The 10,826-nt window shown below is 43.7% G+C and overlaps 1 long non-coding RNA gene across 1 annotated transcript; it reads left to right on the top strand.

Annotated features, from left to right (window-relative positions):
* The first annotated feature begins 425 nt into the window (after positions 1-425).
* On the top strand, positions 426-9,291 carry LOC116984755. The gene is made up of 3 exons (XR_004415117.1): positions 426-443; positions 948-949; positions 9,157-9,291. It is a non-coding gene; the product is annotated as an uncharacterized LOC116984755 (long non-coding RNA).
* The last annotated feature ends 1,535 nt before the right edge of the window (positions 9,292-10,826 follow it).

The raw sequence follows: 10,826 nt of genomic DNA, 5'->3' as shown, positions 1-10,826 counted from the left end.
AGAAACTCAGCGGGTGCAGCAGCATCTATGGAGCGAAGGAAATAGGCAACGTTTTGGTCCGAAACGATAATCGTCTGTTTGTCCACGGCAGGTTGATTGCAATCGTCGAAACAGGGTGGACCACGTGAAGGTTGCAATCTCCCACAGCGTTCCTGGGATCATTCTCGTAAACAACAACCTAGCCCTTAAATTCAGCAAGACAAAACAGTTGGTTGTTGACCAAAGGAAGCAGGGTAATGAGCACAAGCCTGTCCTCAGCAAAGGAGCTGTTGTAGAGATATGATACGATACGATAGAACTGTATTTATCCCAGGAGAGAAATTGATCTGCCAACTTCTTAGAATAAAGGGGAGGTTATTTAAGACTGAGGTGAGAAAAAACTTTTTCACCCAGAGAGTTGTGAATTTATGGAATTCCCTGCCACAGAGGGCAGTGGAGGCCAAGTCACAGGATGGATTAAAGAGAGAGTTAGATACAGCTCGAGGGGCTAGTGGAGTCAAGGGATATGGAGAGAAGGCAGGCACGGGTTATTGATTGGGGACGATCAGCCATGATCACAATGAATGGTGGTGCTGGCTCGAAGGGCCGAATGGCCTCCTCCAGCACCTACTTCCTATGTTTCCATGTTTCTATGTAACTGCCATAAAACACAAGATACAAGAAACATAAAATTAAAGTGATGAGTGGAAAGTATTGGGATGTGCAAAGATTGGGGAGGGTGGTGGGTGGGGGAGGGGAGTCAGTCTACCCCACGACAGAAGGGGGAGGAGTTGTACAGTTTGATAGCCACAAGGAAGAATGACCTCCTGTGGCATTCTGTACTGCATCTTGGTGGAACCAGCTTGTTGCTGAAGGTATTCCTCCCATGAATCCAACTCCGCTCCCAGGGCGGAGCCAGCCTTCCTGATGAGTTAAGGGCCTGTCCCACCAGCATGCAATCGCTTGAGGCGTACGGCCTCGCGGGGCCGGTCCCACTTCGATCGACGGAGGCGTATGGAGTTGTGTGGGGCTGGTCCCGACATCGCGCGGGGCTCAGAAATTGAGGGCGCATTGAGGGCGTACGCAGCCGCATTGAGGCCGTACGCAGCGTCTTGACATCGTACGCAGTGTCTTGACGTTGTACACAGCGTCTTGACGGCGTACGCCTAGCGCGTGGCGTTGCGCGATGACATCACCGCCCGGCGTGCCGTTGCATGATGACGTCACCGCCCGATGCCGTGCGACGTCCAAATTCACCGCCTCCTGCCCAGCTGATTGGTGAGTTTGATGCCGGGACCAGCCCCGCACAACTCCACATGCCTCCGTGGTTCGAATTGGGACCGGCCCCACTCCTTCGATGTCTGCAGTAAGATGTTGCAGATGTTCTACCAATCGGTGGTAGCCAGTGCCAACTTCTTCGCTGTCATGTGCTGGGGCAGAAGGGCGAAGGCCACGGACTCCAACAGGATTAACTAAGGGGCCTGTCCTACCAGCATGCAATAGCATGCGTCTAGTGCGACCAAACTGTTTACTCTATGAGCTTCATGTGAACAAGGTGGTTAATTGTACCCTGATGTATACAACAATAAACCAAGCTCAATCTGAATAACCCCACGTGGAGGAAAGGATCAGAAAAATAAGAGAACTAAGATGAAACTTCTGATGGGCCGAATGCATTACATTTTATTAATAGTATTTCTCATCAAAGGGGATTTCTCATCAGTTCATAATAATACACCAATAAAAGCACTGTTTAGGTACACAAAGCATAGCTTAGTACAAAGGCAGAAAAACAGGAGAAAGTCTTGACCAATACAGCTTCAAAATTGACTGCAATGGAGTACATTGATAATACTATTATCCATCATCATAAAAGTGTTTAGGTTGCTCTTCTGTTTTTGCTTAAAGTAAAGAAAAAATTATTTCAAAATTCTATTGATCACTTTAGATATTGTAGAAAGATATGCCTTTAGGTCATTCTACTCAATAACTTGCTTTCTCTCTTCTTCTTTACTCTAAGGCATCCAGTCCCTCGGGAATGTAACTTTAGATCCAGTTACTTCTAATAACTGACCCAGATATATCCAATGCATTAGATGTTTGGGTCCTATTTGATCCTGGTAATAGAAAATTGAAGCTGTGGAGAGCAGAGGTGATTCAGAATCTTGTCTTCTCCCACCATAGACACATTTTACTTTTTTATTCCTTCTGAGATAAATGGACAGCATTGAAGTGCGGATATTTATTTCATTGTTAAGTTTAGTTTAGTAAGGTCAGGTCGGGGAGAGTTCCCTCTGCCACGGGTACCATGTAATCCCGTGCTACCTGCTCCATAGTTGGCGACTAAACCGTCTCCCCCACCTGGTTTGCGAGGTGAGGAGCGGGCTGTGGACCCCCAGCAGGACCAACAGCAAGACCTGTCAAAGGGCGGATGAGCTTCTAGCAAACCAACGGCCACCCACACTTCAGTAGAAGTTGTGATCATGGTCGTACGTAGCATTGTAAGGAATGATGATAAAGCACGCACACACCAAAATCCTATACTTCCAGCGGCGGATGTCTGCAGGAACTGGAGTACAGAGATGTGTGGTGCGTCCGTCACCGTTCCCATCGGAAACCAGCACCACAGTGTCGCTAATGTAACGTTCGTAACATTCGTAATGTTTTCGACAATGACGAATGAATACATCAGTTTAGTTTAGAGACACAGTGCGGAAACAGGTACCTTTGGCCCATCGAGTCCACGTCGACCTGCGATTCCCCGCACACTGACACTATCCCACAGACACGAGGGACAAATTACTATTTTACCAAGCCAATGAACCTACAAATCTGTACGTCTTTGGAGTGTGGGAGGAAACCGGAGCACCCAGAGAAAACCCATGCAGGTGGTGGGAAGAAAGTACAAACTCCACACAGAGAGCACATAGTCGAGATTGAACCCAGGTCTCTGGTGCTGTCAGGCAGCAACTCTATCCCTGCGGCACCATGCCGGCATCTCAAGGATGTTATTCTAAAGGAAAGCACCATTTACATCTATTTGTCTGGCAACATTTAACACAGTGAGGCATTCGAAAGAACTTCACACGTTAATGAATTAATATTACATCAAGCCTTCTAAAACAATATTGGTCTGGAATTTTCTGCCAGTGATGAGTGGTCCATATTCACTGCTAATCCACATAGAGCCAAAATACATATACATTATGCAAATGGCCCTTCACCTACCTTCTCCACGCTGACCAAGTTGGCATGCTGGGCTTGTCCCATTTTTCTGCATTTGGCCATAGCTCTCTAAACCCTTTCTATTCCGAATGGCTTTTACAATTCGTAACTGTATTCGCTTCTGTAGATTCCTCTGGCAACTCATTCCTGAAACGGACTATCCTGCGAGTGAACAAGTTGCCCCTGAGGTCCCTCTTAAATCTCTCACCTCTGGCTTCAAGCCTATGTCTTCTCGTTTTAGAATCCTCTACCCTGAGAGATAGATTGTGAGCTTCCTACGCTCCAAAGATAAAGGTCCTCAGACTCAAACTCCAAAGAAAAAGGACCTCAGCCTCCTATGTTTGAAAGAAAAATGGTCAAGCCTAACTAGCCTCTCACCATAACTCAAGCTTGTCAGTCCAGGTAAATCCTGATGAATCTCTCCACACCATTTCCAACATAATGAAATCCTTCATACAGTTGGGCAACCGGAAAAGTGCACAATACTCCAAGTGTAGTCTCAAATGCAATTTTTGCTGCTTCATCATGAAGTCTCGACTTGAATCCTCACTTTCGGGGAAACCTGCACCTATACTCCCAGATCTCTCTTCTGCAACACTCTCCAAGGCTCTATCACATACTATGTTGGCCTTGCCCTGGTTTGACAAAGTGTAACCTCACCAGGCAGTTAATTCCCATTTGTCAATCCTTAGCTCACCTTCACAACTGATCTTAATCTTGTTGTAAACTTAGATAACTTTTTACTGCTAATGTTAACTACAATGTCTGAAGAAGGGTTTCGGTCCGAAACGTTGCCTATTTCCTTCGCTCCATAGTGCTGCCTCACACGCTGAGATTCTCCAGCATTTTTGTCTACCTTGTCATTCAAATCATAAATGTAGATAACACATAACAATTAACCAAGCACAGACCTCTGTAATATTCCACAGGCCATGGTCTCCAATTTGATAAATAATTATGGCTTTCATAGGATCCCATAGGTTCTACCCCTAGGGATGATCCCTGATAAATATATCATTTAAGCACTGTGGTAATATCCTCCATAATATTGGCAACCCCCTGCCCTCTCTTTATTTGCATCCCTATCACATGAGTATTTGATTTTTTTGTTTGTAATATGTTATCCATGTGTACTGTGTTTATGAGCCCGTTATGCTGCTGCAATTAAGAATGTCATTATTCGGTTGTCAGTACATATGACAAGCACTTCTTGACTATCTTGACTCTTAACTCTTGGAATAGGGATGGTCCCTTATATAAAAAAGGGGATTGGGTAATCAATAATAGAGAAAGATGTGCATTCAGAGCTAAGGATGACAACTTGGGATATTTGGGTTGACAGACAAGGTGAGGGGTTGGGTGGGGGGGTGAAATAGACTTCAGAATCATCTGAAAGGGTAACCTCCGTCTGTCTGAAAGTAATTCTGGTGCTTATTGCATTTATTGATTGAGGTGACAATGTTCTGAGATATTCAAAGGGGTTTGAGCATAGCAATAGATCTGATCTGCTTGATTCATTTAATTTGACATCAAATGGAATGACAAAGAAGTGCAAGTGTTATTTCCTATTTTTCTATGAAGAATGCAGCATGTTGCTATCAGATATCACAGATCAGGATTTTATTTGTAATGATAAAAAGAATGCCATTCATTGCATATAAAAATGCTCGAGACAATAAATTAAGTTTAGCCCTCACCATGACTTATATAACCATATAACCATATAACAATTACAGCACAGAAAACAGGCCATCTCGGCCCTTCAAATCCGTGCCGAACACTTATTTCCCCCTAGTCCCATCTACCTGCACTTAGACCATAACCCTCCATTCCTTTACCGTCCATATACCTATCCAATTTATTTTTAAATGATAAAATCGAACCTGCCTCCACCACTTCCACTGGAAGCTCATTCCACACAGCTACCACTCTGAGTAAAGAAGTTCCCCCTCGTGTTACCCCTAAACTTCTGTCCCTTAATTCTCAAGTCATGTCCTCTTCAATGAGTTATAGTCATATAGTCAATGACTTCAATGAGTTATAGTCATAAAATCATAGTCATAGAGTTATACAGTGTGGAAACAGGCCCATTGGCCCAACTTGCCCACATGTCCCAGCTGCACTAGTCCCAACTGCCTGTGTTGGTCCAAATCCCTCCAAACCTGTTCAATCCATGTGCCTGGTTAACTGTTTCTTAAACATTGGGATAGTCCCTGCCTCAACTACCTCCTCTGGCAGCTTGTTCCATACACCCCCACCCCCTCCCCCCCTCCCCCCATCCTTTTTGTGAAAAGGTTACTCTTCAGATTCCTATTAAATCATTTCCCTTTTACCTTTAACCTACAGGGGTATGTGCTCTGGTCGTCGATTCACCTACTCTGGGCAAGAGACTCTGTGCATCTACCAGATCTATTCCTCTCATGCTAGTCAATTTAGAAATGTCAATATAAACTGGAAGTCACAGCTCTAAAAGAAATATGGGGGGAAAGTTTGGAATGTATATTTGATTAAAGCATTGGAAGCTTCAGGACATGTTGATAAAGTGGTTTAATAAGGCACACAGGGGGCTTCATATTGGCATAGAACACAAGTGCAAGGAAGCCATGATTGTGTTTCATAACACATTGGTTGAGCACAAAACTGGAGTATTGTATCTACATTAGACACCGTTACTTTAGGAATTGTGCAAGTCTTGACTAGGTTGCAGAAGTGATTTATTGATGTGATTCCAGAGATGAGGGATTTCATAACACTCAGGAAAGTGAGAATATTGGAGAGTGGAATTAGCCAATTGTTCTATTTTGGGCAACATCATAGACTGGATGGTCCCGCCATTATGTAACCTCTCCGTGATTTGATAGAATTTGATGTAAACTAATCCGATCCAATCTCCAGATAAACATTTTCTGAATTTCTTCCACCGTCTGAACTCTTGCCTTTCCTGCATTCAACAAGAGAAAGAACTACACAATAAGAGTCACAGTGAAACAATTAATCTTCCAAATTTAATGTGTAAAACTCCACTAACAGGTAGCTCAGCCCAGAGCCATTAAATTGTTGCACTGGTCCACAGATCACCCGTCGGTGTATTGGATTACCGGCTCAACAAATTGTGCAGATCATTGCAATCAACGGAACAAAAGGAAGAATAATTAAAAGTCACTTTCACTCTGTAACAAAATAGTGATATGATTTATAGAAAGTCCCCTAAGCGCAGTTTATATTACTGAATGGAGACACAGCTACACCCCCGAGAACAGATGCTTAATGAATCACAATGGTAGATAGTGAGAGCAATCTATCTTCTGTTCATTTAGGTCATCTGGGGCCAAACTTGTGTTGGTCGTGGTTTACTGAATGATCTTTATTTTATCTATTGTGATTCCAATACTAGGTACTGATTTAAAAAAACGTCACATTGCACACAAGATAAATGAACTAGTGCGGTGGGAAAGAGTATCCCAAAGGACCAGAGGGTAGCTGTTTAACAACTTGGTATTTGCACTTGAAGTTCGAATATAGAGACAATTGGACACATAAAAGCAATGAAGCCACAGTCTTAGACGTTTGAAAATCTGGTAAATTCTTAAAATCATAGACTGGCAGTACAAAAGAGGCCATTGAGCCCAACGAGCTGATGCTGGGCCTCCGAGAGAAATCTCTAATTAGTTTCACTTCCTTAATTATCTCCATTGTCTTGCAAGTTTCATCCCTTCATGCATCGGTTCAGTAACCTTTGGAAAAGCACAATCGATTCTGATTCCACAAATCTTTTCAATAGAGAATTCCAGGGCATAATAACTCACTGTGAAAAATGACTCGTCTCATCTCATCTCTGCCTTACAGGCACTTAGTTAAAATCCTATTAACAAGACAAAGATATGCATTTCTAGAGGACCATTTACAACAGCAGGACATGCATTACAGTAAATTAGTTACTTTTACAATGAGGGATGGGAAATATGGCCGTCAATATGGCAACTGTGGACTGGAAAGGGGATGATCGGCATCTGTGAATGGGCTGTGAGCTCACCTCCCGCACCCTCGGAAGTGCTCAAAAGGATTTGTCGGTAACGGTAAGCGAGCGATGGTGACCTCGGGACAAAGAGGCAGAGTGGTGGCCACGGGAAGTGAGAAACGGCACATTTACAGTGGCGGCAGGTCACTGTAATGGTAGAGAGGCCACTGGTGCCCTAAAGCTGCCGCTGGAGGCCCAAGGAAAGTTGGATGAGATACTTCAGCAGATGGAGTAGCAGAACAGCGTTGAAAGGGACGACAGCTTTGCCAGACCAGGCTGATCATCAAAAAAACGAAGGAGCTGATCATGGACTTTAGGAGGGCACATCATCCGAGGACGTACACACCATTGAGTATAAATGGGGATCCTGTGGATAGGGTGAACTGTTTTAAATATCTGGGAGTCCACATCTTCGAGGATATGACATGGGCATCACACGCCTCAGCACTCGTGAGTAAGGCAAGGCAGCGCCTTTATCACCTCAGGCAATTGAGGAAATTTAGAGTGTCTCCGAGGATCCTCCAGTGCTTCTACGCAGCGGCGGTGGAAAGCATCTTGTCCGGGAACATTACCATCTGGTTTGGGAATTGCTCTGCCAAGGACAAGAAGGCTCTGCAGAGAGTAGTACGTTCGGCCGAACGCACTATGGGAACATCACTTGCCCCCCTGCAGGAACTATACATCAGGAGGTGCAACTCCAGAGACAACAATATCATGAGAGACCCCTTCCACCCCTGCAACGGAATGTTCCAGCTGCTACGGTCAGGCAAACGCCTCATTGCCAAGCGGTGAGAACGGAGAGGTTGAGAAGGAGTTTCTTCCCAGAGGCCATTCGGTCTGTAAACGCCTATCTCACCAGGGATTAACTCTACTGAACGTTTTTCCTTCCATTATTTATTATGTAAAAGAATATGTGTGTTTATGATTGTGTTTATAGTTTGTTTGGTTGTTTGGTTGTTTGTCTTTTTGCACAAAAGTCCGCGAGCATTGCCACTTTCATTTCACTGCACATCTCGTATGTGTATGTGACAAATAAACTTGACTTGACTTGACTTCGTAAATTGTTCGTTCTATGCTTCCACCCAGTCTAGTTTTTAGTCAAAAAACACTGAATCAAGCACTTGAACAACTAATCTTTATTTTAACAAAGTGCAATCATAGTTCAACTATTATAGCGGGTTCGATCCTCGTATCTGCCTGATCAAGCCCTCTAGGCCGCACTCAAACAGAGACACTCCAGAAGGTCACGCAGTCCCAAGCGCTCTCCCAGAAGATCGACGCTGGACCTCGTGGTAACGGACTTTTATATATCCCGGGACCTCGAGGGGCCGAACCACATGGGGGTGGTCTCTTAATAATCCAATTACAGATATGGATTAACCCCATACATAACATACATTTCCCTAACACAATAATACAGCAGCTCAATATATTGTATTCAAACAGGACTTCTCAAGGAAGCCAACTTAGCACCATTTACCCCGATCTGCAAGAAACCCAGACAAGGCTCAATACCTCATCTAATCAATACTCGTCAAAGTAGAACTCTGCAACATTATTTACAATTATTTACAAGGTGTATGTCTGGTATGCAGCCATCCAATCAATTCTATGCATTTTGCACCTAATTGACAGGGTCTGCAGATGATCTTATTCTTTTCTTGCAAATTGTATCTAGGCTCTAGACACACTGGCACCACTCCGCAGTTTGTCCCAGCTCTGCAGAGAGCAATTCCAAATTGACCAAATCTCCCAGCAGCCCAGAAGCTTTTACCCCATTTTAAAGTCCTAGCCCCTCCAATGTGGCCAGGATTAACAGCTTCACCAGTCCACTGCTGTGCGAAAGCCAAGGTATGGCTCGGGGCTTTTTAAGAACTTGTTACTCGAAAGGTACAATTAGTACATAAGTTCATAACTTATGAGCATAATTGGAGCAGTGGATATTTTGAAGGCAGGGGTAGCCAAATTCTTGATTTGAACTGGTGTCAGGTTTATGGGGAGAAGGCAGGAAAATTGGATTAGGAGGCAGAGGTCAGCCATGATTGAATGGCAGAGTAGACTCAATGGGCCGAATGGCTTAATTCTACTCCTATAACTTGTGAACATGTGAACTTGTGAATTGGGCCATTTGGCCCTTCGAGTGTGCTCAGCTATTCGATCATGTCTGATCTGTTTTTCCCTCTCAACCCCATTCTCCTGCCTTCTTCCTATAAGGCTTGACACCCTTACTAATCAAGAATCTGTCAATCTCTGCCTTAAATATACCCAATGACTTTGCCTCCACAGTCGTCTGTGTCGCCAGAAACATGGCAACTCCTTTGTACTGCTTCAGAAGAAACTTCTTACGTTTGTTACACATCCCTGTATTGCCAATTAATGTCTTAATTGGTGATTGTTAGCTTTCACCCTAATTCTGCATCTGAACATTGAATAACTTTTTTTTTGTCTCCAAGTATGACTTTTATAATTTCTGCTGGTATTTCAATTTTAAAGTTTTGGACAAATGTACCGTACATTCACCATGATGTACGTGCACTGCTGGAACTGCAGAATCCTTTCTCAATTATCTACATATTGATTTCTGTTCAGATTCATAAGTGCCGCAATGGGAAACCAGAGACATCCATGTACTTTGGCTGCTGCCCAGCTCTTATTGATTCAGCAGCACTTACATTTAACCAATAATTAGCAGGTGATTGCTCAAGGACAGGCAATCATAAAACTGGTGCCTATGTCACTCCTGAGGAATGGAGATAACATATTTTTATTCATAAAGTCCTAGTGTCATACAGGACAGAAATAGACTCTTCTGCCCAACTTATCTATGCAGACCATGGTGCCCCATCTAAGTTATTCCAATTTGTTTGGCTTTGGCCCCTATCCCTATAAACCTTTCCTATCCATGTACCTGATCAAGTATTTATTAAAAATGTTATAATTCCTGCCTCAACTACCTCCGCTGGCAGCTCGTTCCATATACCCACCAACTTCTGAGTGAAAAGTTACCCCTTTAGCACCTATTAAATCTTTCCCAAACACATTAAACCATGGTTTTCCAACTCCAAATTCCCTTACCCTGGGCAAAAAAATCTCTATGTACTCACCATATCTATTCCCATCACAATTTGTTAGCTTGAAATAAGGGGAAATATTAAATAATCTGAGTTGGTCCTGATTTCAGAGGTAACAATTATTAAGTAGCCTCCTTTACATTAGTGAGACAAAGCTTACTCATCAGCGATGGGAACAGAATTAGGCCATTCGGCCCATCAATCTCTGCCATCCAATCATGAATGATCTATCTTTCCCTCCTAACCAATTCTCCGGTCTTCTCCCCTTAACCTTTGGCACTTGTACGCCACCTACATTCTTTCCTCTAACTTCACCATTCACAACTCTTCACTTTGTCTCACACTTTTCATCACTGGACTGTCCAATAATCTTCCAATCAAACCCATGCCCCACTCTCACCTTTATCCACCTATAACATGCCTGGCTTTGTCCTGCCCCCTCTCTCTTCTATCCTTTATTTCCACACTCTCTCCACCACCTGCAGGGTCCCAACCTGAAAGATCACCTACCCATGTTCTCCAGAGATGCTGCA

Source organism: Amblyraja radiata, chromosome 2 (genome assembly GCF_010909765.2).
Source record: "Amblyraja radiata isolate CabotCenter1 chromosome 2, sAmbRad1.1.pri, whole genome shotgun sequence".
Lineage (NCBI taxonomy): Eukaryota > Metazoa > Chordata > Chondrichthyes > Rajiformes > Rajidae > Amblyraja > Amblyraja radiata.
Note: the sequence above shows the minus strand (reverse complement) of the source record. Positions and strands in the feature narration are given on the sequence as shown.